Source organism: Taudactylus pleione, unplaced genomic scaffold, assembly GCF_031769625.1.
Source record: "Taudactylus pleione unplaced genomic scaffold, aTauple2 ptg000173l, whole genome shotgun sequence".
NCBI classification, from domain to species: domain Eukaryota; kingdom Metazoa; phylum Chordata; class Amphibia; order Anura; family Myobatrachidae; genus Taudactylus; species Taudactylus pleione.
In genome coordinates, this window is record NW_028284575.1 from 5,233,144 (window position 1) to 5,251,117 (window position 17,974).

Sequence of the window (17,974 nt, forward strand, 5' to 3'; positions counted from 1 at the left end):
AATAGAGGGCACATACAATCCCAAATGACAAAGTTCAGGAAAATGACCTTGAAAAAAACATTTAAATCATCTGAAGAGAAACGTAAACTTGCCAATATGCCATTTACGATACGGAGTGGCAAGGAACGGCTAAGGTCGATCCCTAGTATGTTCATGACTAGTGGTTCAGCTTCACATGACGATGGAAGCCCTCCTCCCACTAAAAAAATCAAAAGAGTTAAGCTGGCAAAAGCACAGCGAAGAACTGTGCTTTCTAAGATATCACAAATCCCCAAGGAGAGTCCAAGTGTGGTGGTTGCGATGCCTGACCTTCCCAGCACTGGACGGGAAGAGGTGGCTCTTTCCACCATTTGCACGCCCCCTGCAAGTGCTGAAAGGAGCACCCACAGTCCACTTGCTGATATGCAAATTGAAGATGTCACTGTTGAAGTACAACAGGATGAGGATACTGGTGTAGCTGGCGCTGAGGAGGAAGTTGGCGAGGAGGATTCTGATGGTGATGTGGTTTGTTTAAATCAGGCTCCGGGGGAGACAGTTGTTGTCCGTGGGATGAAAAAGCCCATCACGGTCATGCCTGGGCAGAAGACCAAACATTCCACCTCTTTGGTCTGGCAATATTTCTATCCAAATCCGGACAACAACTGTCTTGCCATATGTACCTTATGTAAAGGTGGAATAAGAAGGGGTAGGGATGTTAACCACCTAGGAACATCCTCCCTTATACGGCACCTGCAGCGCGTTCATAATAAGTTACTGTCAAGTTCAGAAACTTTGGCTAAGACCGTAAGCAGTCCAGGGACACCTAAATCCCGTTGTCCTGTTGTATCCAAGCACCTGCAAACCACACCGTCAACTCCCTCACCATCAATTTCCTCCTTAGTCAGGATCGGAAGTAGTCCTGCAGGCCATGTCACTGGCATGACTGACTCTCCTATCCGGGATTCCTCCGGAGGATCCTGCATTGCTACGCCTCCTGCTGCCGCTGCTGCTGTTGCTGCTGCTGGAAGTCGTTCATCATCCCAGAGAGGAAGTAGGAACACCACTACTTTTACTAAACAATTGACCCTCCAACAGTCCTTAGCGAGGAGGATGAAGTACGACAGCAGTCATCCTGAAGCAAAACGTATAACTGAGGCCTTGACTGCTATGTTGGTGTTAGACGTGCGTCCGGTATCCACCATTAGTGCAGTGGGATTTAGACAATTGCTGGAGGTAGTGTGTCCCTGGTTCCAAATCCCGTCTAGATTCCACTTCACTAGGCAGGCGATACCGAGACTGTACAGAAACGTCAGAAAAAGTGTCCTCAGTGTCCTGAAAAATGCCGTTGTACCCAATGTCCACTTAACCACGGACATGTGGACAAGTGGAACAGGGCAGACTAAGGACTACATGACTGTGACAGCCCACTGGGTAGATGTATCACCTTACGCAGCAACAGCAGCAGCGTCACCAGTCGCAGCATCTCAGAAACGCCAGCTCGTTCCAAGGCAGGCTACGCTGTGTATCACCGGTTTCAGTAAGAGGCACACCGCCGACAACCTCTTAGAGAAACTGAGGGAAATCATCGCCCAGTGGCTTACCCCACTTAGACTCTCCTGGGGATTTGTGATATCTGACAACGCCACCAATATTGTGCGGGCATTACATCTGGGCAAATTCCAGCACGTCCCATGTTTTGCTCACACAATAAACTTGGTGGTGCAGAATTTTCTGAAAAGCGACAGGGGCGTGCAGGAGACGCTTTGGGTGGCCCGAAAAATTTCGGGCCTCTTTCGCCATTCAGCGACTGCGTGCCGAAGACTGGAGCGCCAGCAAACACTCTTGAACCTGCCCCACCATCACCTGAAGCAAGAGGTTGTGACGCGGTGGAACTCAACCCTCTATATGCTTCAGAGGATGGAGGAGCAGCAAAAGGCCATTCAAGCCTATACATCCACCTATGACATAGGCAAAGGAGGGGGTATGCACCTGACTCAAGCGCAGTGGAGAATGATTTCCGTGTTGTGCAAGGTTCTCCAGCCCTTCGAACTTGCCACACGTGAAGTCAGTTCAGATACTGCCAGCTTGAGTCAGGTCATTCCCCTCATCAGGCTTTTGCAGAAGCAGCTGGAGAAAGTGAAGGAGGAGCTAAGATGGAGCGATTCCGCTCGGCATGTGGGACTTGTGGATGAAGCCCTTCTTTCGCTTTGCCAGGATTCCAGGGTGGTCAATCTGTTGAAATCAGACCACTACATTTTGGCCACCGTGCTCGATCCTAGGTTTAAAGCCTATGTGGTGTCTCTCTTTCCGGCCAACACAAGCCTGCAGAGGTGCAAAGACCTGCTGGTGAACACACTGTCAGCTGAAGCGGAACGTGACACGTCAACAGCTCCTTCTTCATTTTCTCCCGCAACTGGGGCTGCCAGGAAAAAACGTAGGTATCCTAAGCAACCCGCTGGTGGTGATGCAGGGCAGGCAGGACCAAGTTTGGACATCTGGTCCGGATTGAAGGACCTGGCAACAATTTCTGACATGTCTACTGTCACTGCATATGATACTGTCACCATTGACAGAATGGTGGAGGATTACATCGGTGACAGCATCCAAGTAGGCATGTCAGACAGTCCATACCTGTACTGGCAGGAAAAAGAGGCAATTTGGAGGCCCCTGTACAAACTGGCTCTATTTTACCTGAGTTGCCCCCCTCCAGTGTGTACTCCGAAAGAGTGTTTAGTGCAGCCGGGAACCTTGTCAGCGAAAGGCGTAGGAGGTTGCTTCCACAGAATGTGGAGAAGATGATGTTCATCAAAATTAATTATCAGCTCTTCCAGGGAGACCAGCCTCCAGAAGGTACAGAGGGACCTGTGGTGGTGGATTCAAGTGGGGACGAGTTAATACTTTGTGAGGATGAGGATGTACACACTGAAGAGGGTGAGGAATCGGTGGATGAGGAGGATGAGGATGACATCTTGCCTCCGTAGAGCCAGTTTGTGCAGGGACACATTAATTGCCAGCTTGTTTTGTGGGGGCCCAAACGAACCAATCATTTCAGCCACAGTTGTGTGGCAGACCCTGGCGCTGAAATGATTGGTTTGTTAAAGTGTGCATGTCCTGTTTATACAACATAAGGGTGGGTGGGAGAGCCCAAGGACAATTCCATCTTGCACCTCTTTTTTTTCTTTGCATTATGTACAGTTTGGGGCCTAGTTTTTCAAACTGCCATCCTGTCTGCCACTGCAGTATCACGCCTAGATGGGTCACTTGTTTGTGCCGCCCACTCGTGTCACTTAGCATAGTCATCCAGCTACCTCGGTGCAACCTTTTGGACATAAAAACACTATTGTGAGGTGTGAGGTGTTCAGAATAGACTGGAAATGAGTGGAAATTAAGGTTATTGAGGTTAATAATAGCATAGGAGCAGAAAAACCTACAAATTCTGTGATTTTAGCTGTTTTTATGCTTTTTTTCAAAAAAATACAGATCCAAAACACAAAACCCAGAACCCAAAACACGGAAGGGTGGTTTTGGCAAAACCAATCCAGATCCAAAACACGAAGAAAGATCCAGATCCAAAACCAAAACACAAAACACGAAAAGTGGCCGGTGCACACCCCTAATTTAAACATAATATTATTCTAACTGTTATAATTATTATTACTATTATTATTATTATTTTATTATTATTATTACTATTATTTTCTTATTAGTATTACTATTATTATTATTATTATTATTATTATTATTATTATTATTATTATACACAACAGAACTTAATGCAATCCAGAGACAGGGTAAAGGGCACATCCTATATACTTTTTTACATTTGAAATATACCTGACAGACTCTGTAACATTCATACACTAACAGCCTTAATTCAAAAAGTGCGGATTGACCTGGTGTATGTTTTGCTTTTTAATGCACTGGGAAATGTGACCTTGGGCAACCAGCAAAAAACTTTCACTGAGGCCTGTTACCATGACGACTAATAGAAATATGTAGGTATAATTGTGAATAATGCATTATTACAAAACATAAGAAGCAGAAAAGCCGCAGTAGTTTTACCTTCTCCACCTCAACGGGCGTTAAGGACGTCAGACTCTTGCGGACTAAGAAAAAAAATCTCAAAATTGAACACAGACAGTATTCCCAAAATGAACAAGATTTTTTTTAACACCATAATTTACTGTGATTTATTAAAGTGTCAGGAAGAGGATGGAAGTTGTGTCACAGAAACGTCGCATTGTGCACTTGACGCCGTGCCCTAAACTTCCCACCACGTCCCACCTTGCGCAGAGAAATCCATTTCTTATTTTATCGCCAGAGGCTCAATCTATTTCCTGGCTTTCTATTACACCTTGAACAAATTAAGTAAATACAATCCTTTCACATGGGACCTGCTTGTCCCAGGTGCTTTATTATCTCCTCGTAGATGGGACGTGTGAGTGATTTGTGTGCGCTTCGCGGAGGGAGAGATAAGGAGATTTTTCAAAAGCAATTACTGAGAGAAGCCATTTTAATCATCAGTGTTTCAATTTCTTTCTTTCTTTTTTTTTTTTTTTTTAAGATTCTTTGGGCACATAAATCAAATACTCTTTCTTCTGTATTTTTTTTTGTCATTTCTCTGTTGGTTAAATGCATTTCTTACGTATTATCTGGTTTATTTCGTATATTGTTCTGAGCATTACACTGCAGATTTATTGAAAATGACCACAGAAGCCAACCTCTCCAGTCTAGAACCTCAGCTACAGTTTAGGTCTTCATTACTAGCCTAATTGACCCAGAAAGGAGTACAGAACAGTTTCACAACAGGCCCAGGCTGCTGAAAGAACATTGGTAATTACAATTTATTGGAAGATGCAGAAAGATAAATAGAAAATCAAGAATTGTGCAGACCAGTGTGACCAGTGTGACGGACTCGTGCTCTTTGCCCTCCGTGTTGCATGGGCCGGTGCGAATCTGTGAAAAACAATTAGGTTTATTGTAACAGTGATTTTTCTTTCCCTTATAGCCTGGTAAGTGATCATGTCTATTTAAGAATAACTGTTGCATTTGCCCGGTAATAAGCATCTTTTATTGCTAGAGATGTGCGCGGACCCCCCCCATTTTTTGGTTTTCAGTTTTGCCAAAACTACCCTCAACCTCAAGTGTTTTGGTTCGAATTCGGTTTTGGTTTTGGATTTCATTAAAAATTGATGAAAACATCTAAAACAGCTAAAATGTAATTCGGGCCTGCAATCCAAAACCCAAGATTCGATTTTTAAAATCCGATTTCCGAAGTCACAGGAGACCCTAGCCGGGACTTGTTTCTACTTGGAACCCCAAAAGTAATCCACGCCGGGACTCGATTCGACTCGGAACCCCAAATCGCCACTGTCCACAACAAGTTAACAGGCAAGTCTTGCCAAGACTTCACATTGAATAAGAATTTTTGAGAACCATTGGGCCGATGGTTCATTAGCAGCCTGGCAGTACTTTAGGAAAGGCTGGAAATACTGTATCTGCAATATATCTGGCATTGTAGCAGTAATACATAGCGGCACAGTTAAATCGTATCCATAATCATAACGTCTTCTAAAACATTTTTACAAGATTGATGTCTCAACAACCATGAAGAAATTGTCCCCATAGCCATCATTCCGAACCTTTGTGGAAGAAAATCATTCCTCAGTAAATTTAGTCAAATTAGCTTTTTGGGGTCTTTGCTGGTCATTGGTTCTGGATGAAAATGTGCATTATTTATACTATAGTTTTCCATGAGAGATAGAGAGTACATTTAGGTTAGAGCATACTGTATTCTTGTGTTATATATTGAACCATATTTGGTACAATAGCGCAGGTACAGAAAGACGGCACTAAAAGGCCATAACTTTGATATTGAGCAATTTATTTTATTTAATTAAGAAGGGTTATATTGAACTAACAATGGCGGTTTGAGCCATTTCTGTCCCCAAACAGGGGCGGCTCTACCCAGTGGCGTCACAAGGGGGGTGCGGGCCACCCCCGGGTGTCACCCGCCAAGGGGTGACACCAGGGCCATAACCAGTGTGGTGCGACCAGTGCCCCACCTCTGTAGACGCCATTGCCTCCGACTGACTACCATTTACTGTCCAACATCTTGCTACTTCAGGGATATGATTGACAAGTTCCAGCCTAAAATGGGATTGTACCCTGTCCTCCTCTCAGCAGCTTTCTATCCATATGTTGCTTGTTTGCAGAATAACTCAGCTAAGAAATTTCAGAATGCATTAGCCATCTTTACCAGGAAGCAGATAATCATTGAACGCTGAAACCCCTCTCGGTTCAGAAAGTCGTTCACTTGTCATTTATTCCTTTGTCACAATCGTAATTTAATATCATCTAAGAGAAAAGTCTCTTAACCTATGTGAGTTCTGCAGCACTGGAACATTTGCATATTGTTGAATGGGTCTAATTCATGTGACCTACAATATTTTATGTGACTTATACTGAACTGTTTTATTACTATGACAATATAAAATAAAAGGTTATTAAAGCACAACAATCACAATGACAATAAATGTGTTTAGCTTCAGCTTGCTGTTTTTTAAAGTATTTTTATACAGTATTTGTATGTACTTAAATTGTATTAGTTCTGTATCTCTGCCCTGGAATGTTTGGGAGAGTTTAAGAGTTCCCTAAAGAGAGGGCTGCCTGATGGTTCGATGACCCGATTCACTTTAAATCACTTCAAAGTGACCCCATCCCCAACTGTAAAATGCTGCCAAATGTGGCTCTTAGCATAGGTGGCAAAGTCACAATTGGGGCAGGATTGGCCATCTGGCAATGCTGGCATTTGCCATAAGGGCCGATGGTCTCAGGGCCGGTTTGAGGAGGGCGGAAGTACCCCGCCCGCTACCCCACGCTGTTGAATACATGCTTTTAGCACCGGGGGAAAGGGGGGGGGGGCAGAGCCGGTCCTAGGTATAGACAAACTAAGCAAATGCCTAGAGGCATCCAAGCCCACCCTGGGCCGGTGGAGGTTTGAGGCAGGCATGACTGAGGCACCTGTTGCTTGATGGCAGCTGTTATTGCCAAAGTGCAGCGTCCACAGTTCAAGCTTAGCTAATAGCTCTGATAGGGCCCAGCAGCAGATAACATTGAGAGGGCATCGGTAGTTTGTGTGGGTGGGACACCTGGAAGGCGGCTAGTGGTTAGTGCTGGGGCAGTATGCACTTAGACGCGGCCTGCCAACCTGAGCCTGGAAAAGTGGGTACCTGGAGTAGGGCAGCTCTGCAGGCTGCAGCCTCTGCGCTCAAGTAAAGTTAGTCTGGAACTGGAAGAGAGCCGGGGTGCTCTGGTCCTCACTGCTCGGAGAGGGGTGCTCTGCTGGCATAGGGGTGCTGGGTCAGGTAAAGGGTGCCATTGTACTGTGCTGGGAGAGGGGGTGTTGGGTGAGGGGCGGTGCTGTGCTGGGATAGGGGTGCTGGGTCAGGTAAAGGGTGCCATTGTACTGTGCTGGGAGAGGGGGTGTTGGGTGAGGGGCAGTGCTGTGCAGGGATAAGGGTGCTGGGTCAGGTAAAGGGTGCCATTGTACTGTGCTGGGAGAGGTGGTGTTGGGTGAGGTGCGGTGCTGTGCTGGGATAGGGGTGCTGGGTCAGGTAAAGGGTGCCAGTGTACTGTGCTGGGAGAGGGGGTGTTGGGTGAGGGGCAGTGCTGTGCTGGGATAAAGGTGTTGGGTCAGGTAAAGGGTGCCATTGTACTGTGCTGGGATAGGGGGTGTTGGGTGAGGGGCGGTGCTGTGCTGGGATAAGGGTGCTGGGTCAGGTAAAGGGTGCCATTGTACTGTGCTGGGAGAGGGGGTGCTGGGTGAGGGCCCATGCTGTGCTGGGATAAGGGTGCTGGGTCAGGTAAAGGGTGCCATTGTACTGTGCTGGGAGAGGGGGTGTTGAGTGAGGGGTGGTGCTGTGCTGGGATAGGGGTGCTGGGTCAGGTAAAGGGTGCCATTGTACTGTGCTGGGAGAGGGGGTGTTGAGTGAGGGGCGCTGCTGTGCTGGGATAGGGGTGCAGGGTCAGGTAAAGGGTGCCATTGTACTGTGCTGGGAGAGGGGGTGTTGGGTGAGGGGCCGTGCTGTGCTGGGCTAAGGGTGCTGGGTCAGGTAAAGGGTGCCATTGTACTGTGCTGGGAGAGGGGGTGTTGGGTGTGGAGCGGTGCTGTGCTGGGATAGGGGTGCTGGGTCAGGTAAAGGGTGCCATTGTACTGTGCTGGGAGAGGGGGTGTTGGGTGAAGGGCGGTGCTCTGCTAGGATAGGGGTGCTGGATCAGATAAAGGGTGGCAATGTACTGTGCTGGGAGAGGGAATGTTGGGTGAGGGGCTGTGCTGTGCTAGGATAGGGGTGCTGGGTGAGGTAAAGGGTGCCATTGTACTGTGCTGGGAGAGGGGGTGTTGGGTGAGGGGTGCTGGGTCAGGTAAAGGGTGCCATTGTACTGTGCGGGGAGAGGGAGTGTTGGGTGAGGAGCGGTGCTGTGCTGGGATAGGGGTGCTGGGTCAGGTAAAGGGTGCCATTGTACTGTGCTGGGAGAGGGGGTGTTGGGTGAGGGGCGGTGCTCTGCTAGGATAGGGGTGCTGGGTCAGGTAAAGGGTGCCATTGTACTGTGCTGGGAGAGGGGGTGTTGAGTGAGGGGCGGTGCTGTGCTGGGATAGGGGTGCTGGGTCAGATAAAGGGTGCCATTGTACTGTACTGGGAGAGGGGGTGTTGAGTGAGGGGCAGTGCTGTGCTGGGATAGGGGTGCTGGGTCAGATAAAGGGTGCCATTGTACTGTACTGGGAGACGGGGTGTTGAGTGAGGGGCGGTGCTGTGCTGGGATAAAGGTGTTGGGTCAGGTAAAGGGTGCCATTGTACTGTGCTGGGAGAGGGGGTGTTGGGTGAGGGGCCGTGCTGTGCTGGGATAGGGGTGGTGGGTCAGGTAAAGGGTGCCATTGTACTGTGCTGGGAGAGGGGGTGTTGGGTGAGGGGCGGTACTGTGCTAGGATAGGGGTGCTGGGTCAGGTAAAGGGTGCCATTGTACTGTGCTGGGAGAGGGGGTGTTGAGTGAGGGGCGGTGCTGTGCTGGGATAGGGGTGCTGGGTCAGATAAAGTGTGCCATTGTACTGTACTGGGAGACGGGGTGTTGAGTGAGGGGCGGTGCTGTGCTGGGATAGGGGTGCTGGATCAGGTAAAGGGTGCCATTGTACTGTGCTGGGAGAGGGGGTGTTGAGTGAGGGGCGGTGCTGGGCTGGGATAGGGGTGCTGGGTCAGATAAAGGGTGCCATTGTACTGTACTGGGAGAGGGGGTGTTGAGTGAGGGGCAGTGCTGTGCTGGGATAGGGGTGCTGGGTCAGATAAAGGGTGCCATTGTACTGTAGTGGGAGAGGGGGTGTTGGGTGAGGGGCGGTACTGTGCTAGGATAGGGGTGCTGGGTCAGGTAAAGGGTGCCATTGTACTGTGCTGGGAGAGGGGGTGTTGAGTGATGGGCGGTGCTGTGCTGAGATAGGGGTGCTGGGTCAGATAAAGGGTGCCATTGTGCTGTACTGGGAGACGGGGTGTTGAGTGAGGGGCAGTGCTGTGCTGGGATAGGGGTGCTGGGTGAGGTAAAGGGTGCCATTGTACTGTGCTGGGAGAGGGTGTGTTGGGTGAAGGGCGGTGCTCTGCTAGGATAGGGGTGCTGGGTCAGATAAAGGGTGCCAATGTACTGTGCTGGGAGAGGGGGTGTTGGGTGAGGGGCGGTGCTGTGCTAGGATAGGGGTGCTGGGTCAGGTAAAGGGTGCCATTGTACTGTGCTGGGAGAGGGTGTGTTGAGTGAGGGGCAGTGCTGTGCTGGGATAGGGGTGCTGGGTGAGGTAAAGGGTGCCATTGTACTGTGCTGGGAGAGGGGGTGTGCATGCTATGCCCGGCCCGATACTGAAGTGTGCCACCATGTGAGGCAATACTGTGGGCTGAGGAGTAGCGTGGAACTATGGCGCCCGGAGAAAGTTCATGCTGTAGCGCCCCCCCCCCCTCCTTGTACTCAACTCTGCCAGTGGGGTATGGCCAGCCTGCAGGGGGACTACTGGAGTGATCACAGAGGGGTGGTGACAGAAGCCAATAAGAAAGGAGTGGACAGGGCCATAGCGCCGATCCTATGGTAGATAGGGGAGGGAATTAAAGAGGTGAGAAGTGGATGTAATCAATCTGACAGGAAAGGGGAGGTGACAGAAGATGATCACAGAGGAGGGAGGGCCGGAGGGGAGGCAATCTGACAGGAAAGGGGAGGTGACAGAAGATGATCACAGAGGAGGGAGGGCCGGAGGGGAGGCAATCTGACAGGAAAGGGGAGGTGACAGAAGATGATCACAGGGGAGGGAGGGCCGGAGGGGAGGCAATCTGACAGGAAAGGGGAGGTGACAGAAGATGATCACAGAGGAGGGAGGGCCGGAGGGGAGGCAATCTGACAGGAAAGGGGAGGTGACAGAAGATGATCCCAGAGGAGGGAGGGCCGGAGGGGAGGCAATCTGACAGGAAAGGGGAGGTGACAGAAGAAGATCACAGAGGAGGGAGGGCCGGAGGGGAGGCAATCTGACAGGAAAGGGGAGGTGACAGAAGATGATCACAGAGGAGGGAGGGCCGGAGGGGAGGCAATCTGACAGGAAAGGGGAGGTGACCGAAGATGATCACAGAGGAGGGAGGGCCGGAGGGGAGGTGACAGAAGATGATCACAGAGGAGGGAGGGCTGGAGGGGAGGTGACAGAAGATGATCACAGAGGGAAGGCCGGAGGGGAGGTGACAGAAGATGATCACAGAGGAGGGAGGGCCGGAGGGGAGGTGACAGAAGATGATCACAGAGGAGGGAGGGCCGGAGGGGAGGCAATCTGACAGGAAAGGGGAGGTGACAGAAGATGATCACAGAGGAGGGAGGGCCGGAGGGGAGGCAATCTGACAGCAAAGGGGAGGTGACCGAAGATGATCACAGAGGAGGGAGGGCCGGAGGGCAGGCATTCTGACAGGAAAGGGGAGGTGACAGAAGATGATCACAGAGGAGGGAGGGCCGGAGGGGAGGCAATCTGACAGGAAAGGGGAGGTGACCGAAGATGATCACAGAGGAGGGAGGGCCGGAGGGCCGGCAATCTGACAGGAAAGGGGAGGTGACAGAAGATGATCACAGAGGAGGGAGGGCCGGAGGGGAGGCAATCTGACAGGAAAGGGGAGGTGACAGAAGATGATCACAGAGGAGGGAGGGCCGGAGGGGAGGCAATCTAACAGGAAAGGGGAGGTGACAGAAGATGATCACAGAGGAGGGAGGGCCGGAGGGGAGGCAATCTGACAGGAAAGGGGAGGTGACCGAAGATGATCACAGAGGAGGGAGGGCCGGAGGGGAGGCAATCTGACAGGAAAGGGGAGGTGACAGAAGATGATCACAGAGGAGGGAGGGCCGGAGGGAAGGTGACAGAAGATGATCACAGAGGAGGGAGGACCGGAGGGGAGGTGACAGAAGATGATCACAGAGGAGGGTGGGCCGGAGGGGAGGTGACAGAAGATGATCACAGAGGAGGGAGGGCTGGAGGGGAGGTGACAGAAGATGATCACAGAGGAGGGAGGGCCAGAGGGGAGGTGACAGAAGATGATCGCAGAGGAGGGAGGGCCGGAGGGGAGGTGACAGAAGATGATCACAGAGGAGGGAGGGCCGGAGGGGAGGTGACAGAAGATGATCACAGAGGAGGGAGGGCCGGAGGGGAGTTGACAGAAGATGATCACAGAGGAGGGAGGGCTGGAAGGGAGGTGACAGGAGGCAATCTGGGCAGCTTGAGGGAGCATGAAATGTAGAAACGGATCTCAGATCCGTAACTTATTGAGGATATAGAGCAAACATACTGAGATAAAACTAACAGGTGGCCGTCATACTGTGCAGCGCCCCATGAATTCCGGAAACCTGAATGTCGCCCTCTGTCCATTTTGGCACCCGGAGCTCATGCTCCACTGGAACCACCCTCGCTACTCCCCTGACTGTGGGGGGCAAGTTCCAGTGAAATAAAAATAAACATAATCATCTGTATCAGACTGGAGCATGAAGGATCCACTGGGTGAAGAGCTAGGGGCCTATGAAATTGCACTGATGAAGGATGCGAGCAGCCGCCGGAAGGGCCGTTGAGACATCCACGGGGCCTGGGTACTGAGGAGGTGTGGTCAAATACTATGCTTTGCAGCATCCGACTCAACCACTGGCCCGGTCCCCCGCCCGGACTCTCCAACAGGCCCAGGTCCAGGTAATCAGTACGAGATCAGGAGCTAGTGCACATATTTTGGCCTTTTCCGCATAAACCTCCATTATCTTTATTAACAGGTGAGTCATGATTTAAATCTTCTAACATTAAGGAGCTGTGCAGTGTCTGGGCAGCACATATTATTGTCTTCTTCCTCAGCCTGGAGTCCTAGTGGCATAAGATAACGATATTCTTCTGTGGCTCTCAGGCAGGGGCACTGAGAGCCAGGCTGGGCCCCTGGGGGCGTGGCCAAATGCTGGAGGTGTGGCCACATCCGATGAGGATTAAAAAAATTGGAAAAATGACTGCTTGAATATACTGTAGGTGCGAAGACCCGGAAGTGGCGTCCGCAGCACAGATCATGTGCGCAGACGCAAAGCTCCATCTGCTTCTACACATGCACACAGTATAACCATCCAATGGCGTGCTTCCTGCTGCCCTCCCCTATTCTGCACCATCCCAAGGGCAAACACAGGATGTCTTGAGGGGCTTCCCAAATGCTCGCACAGAGAATCCTGTCTAACACGTATCGCAGGATTTTATCATTATATTATATTACATGTGATAAAAGATTTAATTGTATTCAATTCCTACTGTATTTCACTGTATCGAGATGCTGTAGTCTCAATGTATCTGTAACTGTGGGGTCTTTGTACTAAGCCTTAGATGGAGATAAAGTGAATTAAGATAAAGTACCAACCAATCAGCTCCTAACTGCCATGTCACAGGCTGTGTTTGAAAAATGGCAGTTAGGAGCTGGTGCATTGGTACTTTATCTTCGTTTACTTTATCTACATCCAAGGCTTAGTAAATAGACCCCTGTATCAGTTTTGATGGTAAAATATCATTAGGTTACATTCCTGGGTAAATTTAATAAAGGTCGATTTTAATCGATTAAAATCAATTTAAATTGTTTTTCAGGGGCTAAATCACACATTTACTAACGGATGATTTTTTTATATAGATTTTTAAGTGTTAGTAGAGTAAATGTGCAATTTAGCCATTAAAACACAGCATCGATTTGTAATTGATAAAAATATGATTAAAATCAACTTTTAGTAAATGTACGTGGTAATAACTTGTTTTGTGTCCAGTATTCATACTCGTTTCATACAAGGATTTGGTTTTAATGATAATCTCTATGTATTATACTGTGTGAGTGTCCTCACATGTGATAGCAATCAGTGTAAAACGCTATCTTATTACTCTGATTCTGATTGAAACACAGTAAAGTGCTCTTGGTCAGTACAGCAAGTGACTGGCTCATGTATTATTGCTTAACATCGTGTCTGGTGATAATAAATACAGATAAAAAACAGTATAAGGGGCCTATTCATCAACACTAAATTAACGTTTTTAAGGACATTTTCCTTAAATAACGTTATTTTAGTATTCATGAAGCCACTTAGCACAGGAGATATCACTGATATCTCCTTGCTAAGTCCCCCTGCGTTAATCTCCACACTCCCCATACATTAGTACATTAGTACATTAGTATGGGGATGTGGAAATTATGGTATTCATCAAATTCCAAAAATTATGAATTTTCGGAATTTGATGGAGGTCCTCTTGCTCTGGAGGCTGGTCGGGCACTGTGTTCTCCCAGCAGAACACAATAAAGATTAGAAAAAGAAAAATATATATTTTTTTCTAATCTGTACTGTGTGCTGCTGGGAGACCATGTGACAGACCAGCAGGACGGAGCCGGAGGCTGCTGCGTGGACAGGTAAGTGCTGAAGGGGGGGGGGAGGTGAGCGGGGGGGAAGGGGGGCAGGTGAGCGGAGGGGGGGCACAAACTTACCGCATGTGTAGGCAGTGCTGCGCATGCGCTGGGTTAACGAATGTAACAGCGCATGCGCAGCACTGTTTCCAGCTGCGGTAAGTTAGTGTAGACAGGGATTACTATCTATTTCCCGAGAAGCTGTCATCGCAAATATGACAGCTACCGGAATAGATAGTTATAGGGAGGAGGAATGATGGATTCCTCTGGTAATTAGGTAGAACTCCATGCCAGTTCTAAACCTAATTATCTCCATGGAAAGTTTAGTAGTGATGAATAGGCCCCTAAGTCATTTTCTTTTCATATATACCGTATATCCTCTTCCTTCTAAATAGGATTTATTGCTTTTTGTATTACGGGCCTGATACATCATGGATCGCAAATTGCAACCGCTTGCGCAGATTGGTCGACGGTGCGTAATGCGCATCCATATGCACCGCAGTGCACGTGCGTTAGTTAGCACTGCCATCGCTCTGCTATCACCTACGCAGATACAAAGCCATCGCAGAGTGAGCGACGCCAGGTCAGCGTTTGGGAGGGGGGGGGGGGTGACAGGAGAGTGGTCGGAGAAACGCAGGCGTGCCTGACCGTTTGAACGTCGTTACTTGGGCGTGCATGAATTAGCCACTGCGACGGCATACGCAGCTTGTGTACTCACTGCGTGCAACGAGGTTAGCAATTTCTGAGTAAGGTCAGGTTGCTGTAATTGTGCGCGTGAGGGGCCGATGTTACTCGATGTTCCCGATGTATGCGCAGGATTGCAAGGCGTGCAAAAGCAGTAGTGGGCGTCTCTATACCAGCTTTGCGATTGCAGTCATTAGCATATTTTCGCAGCATACCTGCTTGCGTAATCGCAGCTGCGATCGTAATAGCAATCCATAGTGAATCAGGCCCTGTGTACACATCTCAGGGGCCTCATTTACTAACAAGTTTTATCACCAAAACGAGTGATAAATGTCACTGTGTATGATAAATGGTGCTCCAGCCAATCAGCTCCCAGCTGTCAACTGTTAGAAAAATGACAGCTGGGAGCTGATTGGCTGGAGCACCATTTATCATACACAGAGACATTTATCACTCGTTTTGGTGATAAAACTCATTAGTAAATGGGGGCCTCAGTCTTTTGAGTCTTTGGCTCCTTGCGGCCACTCACAGTTTCATTTATAACTATGTTCAGCAATATAAAATTGCCTAAACTGCTCAAACTCTTGGAGAGATACTTCATACTCTTCAGCAGTTGGCCAGAAGCACTATAGGAAGAGAAATGCTCAGGTGATGCTCACCTGAGTGGAAGTGGGGCTTGTGATCTGCATGGTAAATGGCCGCACGCTGCTGTCTCTATACTATCATGTGGCTTTTGGTGGAAGGGGAGTCGCGCCACAGCCTATTAGCAGGATGGACCACGTGCTGCTGTAACAGGATGCACGGCCTCTACCTTCATAACAGTGGCCCTCATTCAGAGCCGTACGCTCTGAGCAGAGCGCACGCTCTGAATGAGGGCCGCCCTCCATAATTATGGAGCGTCCTCCTGGACGCTCGTATAGCTGTGGGTCACCACCCACAGCCTATACGAGCGTGCAGTTTGATGGCCGCGATGGTCTTGACCATCGCGACCATCGCCACTGCGAGCCGGAGCCTGCGGTTGAGTTTTTCAACCGCAAGGCCCGGAGTGATTTTGGCTCTATCAGAGCCAAAATCACTCCCACTGACATCACTAGTGATGTCAGTGGGCCGGCTTCTGACGGTAGGCGTTCCCTTGGGAACGCCCCCGTCAGGGAGGCACGCCCCCGGCACGCCCACCAAAGGGGGCGTGCTGTCAATCAACATCGACAGCACGCCCCCTTTGATCAGACACAACGAACGAAGGAAAGTCCTTCGCTCGTCGCATCTGGCGCATGCGCACGACGGAGCTCCCGCCGTCGTGCGCATGCGCAGTGCACAACATCGACCCACTTGCGAGCGGACAGCCGCTTGCGAGTGGGTCTGAATCAGGGCCTGTGATAGAAGAGGGGTTGGATCAAATTGTCTGCCCACCTTTCTGGTTGCCAGTATCAGCTTACTGACTACCTGCGCAGTTACTGACATGTTTATCTCCGTTCACTTTATCTCCATCCAAGGCTTAGTAAATAGACCCCTGTATCAGTTTTGATGGTAAAATATCAATGTTACTATTCTGACTCAATAACCAGGCTGTAAGTGTAAGGTCCCTGAGATAATTCCTCTGTGTATATCTGTACTGAACCAGTACTTACACCAAGAGACTTTGGGCCTGATTCAGACCCGCTCGCGAGCGCACAGCGCTCGCAAGCGGGTCGATGGTCCCCCACTGCGTATGCGCACGCTGGAGCCGGCTCCGGCGTGCACATGTGCGAGACCCGGCCAGCGACGGATGTTCCGTCGCTACAGGTCTCGCACCAAAACGGGGTGGCTGTCGATTGTGATTGACAGCTCGCCCCGTTTTGGAGGCGGGCAGGGGGGGTGGCTGGCCAAACTGAGGCATTCCGGAAGGAATGCCTGCCGCTTGGGGTCGGCCTCAGTAGTGAGCTTCCGGCTCTATTAGAGCCGGAACCTCACTGAGGGCTTGTGACGGACGAGACCCTTCCACAAGGGTCTCGTCACAAGGCCGGTGGTCGCGACCATCACCTGGCCGCTCGCAAAAGCTGTGGGTGGTCACCCACAGCTTAGCGAGCGGCCAGGAGGCCGGCTCTCAAAAAAAAAAAATGCTGCCCTGATTCAGAGCGAGCGCTCTGAAAGAGCGTCCGGCTCTGAATCAGGCCCTTTGTCAGACAGGGTCAACTCAACTAGTAAGGCACGTATGAAGAATCCAGATGAAGGTTTATTTCAAGCTGATGTTCTTGTAATTATGCATAACATAGTAGGTGAAAAGATGATAGTTTACCAGAACTCAACAGGTGTAACTGCCAGCTAAAATGACAGACACACACCCTGAGACAGGAAGACATGAGGGCTGATGACATCAGGCCCTAGCTACAGAGAATCAGGAAGGACAACATTAACAAGATGCAAAGCCTTGCAATACTAACATGACAGAAACTAAACAGCATATGAAACATATATCGTGGGACCATGACAGTTACATTCCTGGGTAAATTTAATAAAGGTCGATTTTAATCGATTAAAATCAATTTAAATAGTTTTTCAGGGGTTAAATCACACATTTACCAACATAATTTTTTTATATAGATTTTTAAGTGTTAGTACAGTAAATGTGCAATTTAGCCATTAAAACGCAGCATCGATGTACATCAATTTATCGATTTGTACTTGATAAAAATATGATTAAAAATAAACTTTAGTAAATGTACCCCAGCATCTGTGGGGATTCTGGGCAACTGGAAACCCCACCAAAGTGTGGATCTGTCAAGCCAGCAGAGCTGGTAAATGAACCCCTGCGTCTGTGGGAATTCTGGGCAACTGGAAACCCCACCTGTTTGTGTGGCCCTGTCAGCCAGCAGAGCTGAGACAAGTTTAAGAGCAGGTGAATGTTAGAGGGCTACTGGGAATGTAAAATAAACATTGGTCAGTGCATGCACCTTTTTGGCCTGTGCTTCACATCCTGATTCCGACCCGCTCGCTAGGATGCGTTCGCTCGTAGCTGGATGATTTTCGCATTCTGCGAATGCGTATGCATCACAATGCACGTGCGCAAACCAGTGTGAGAGATTGGGAAGTGTTCACTTGCTGCACATAGACATCCCAGCAGAGTGAGTGATAGGAGAAGCCGTTTGTGGGTGATGACAGGGACTGACCGGTAGAAATGGGGGAGTGGAGGTGCGCACGCGGGCGTGTCTGAGCATCTTAACGCCGTTTCAGAGGCGTGCATAATTAACAAACAGCATCATTGTACACGTCACCTGGTTGTATTTCAAAACAATAACAATCTGGATCTATAGTCAGTATTGAATGAATAAAACTGATACATCAGTAGTGTAATTGACAACTCTGACCAGCCAAACAAAGGC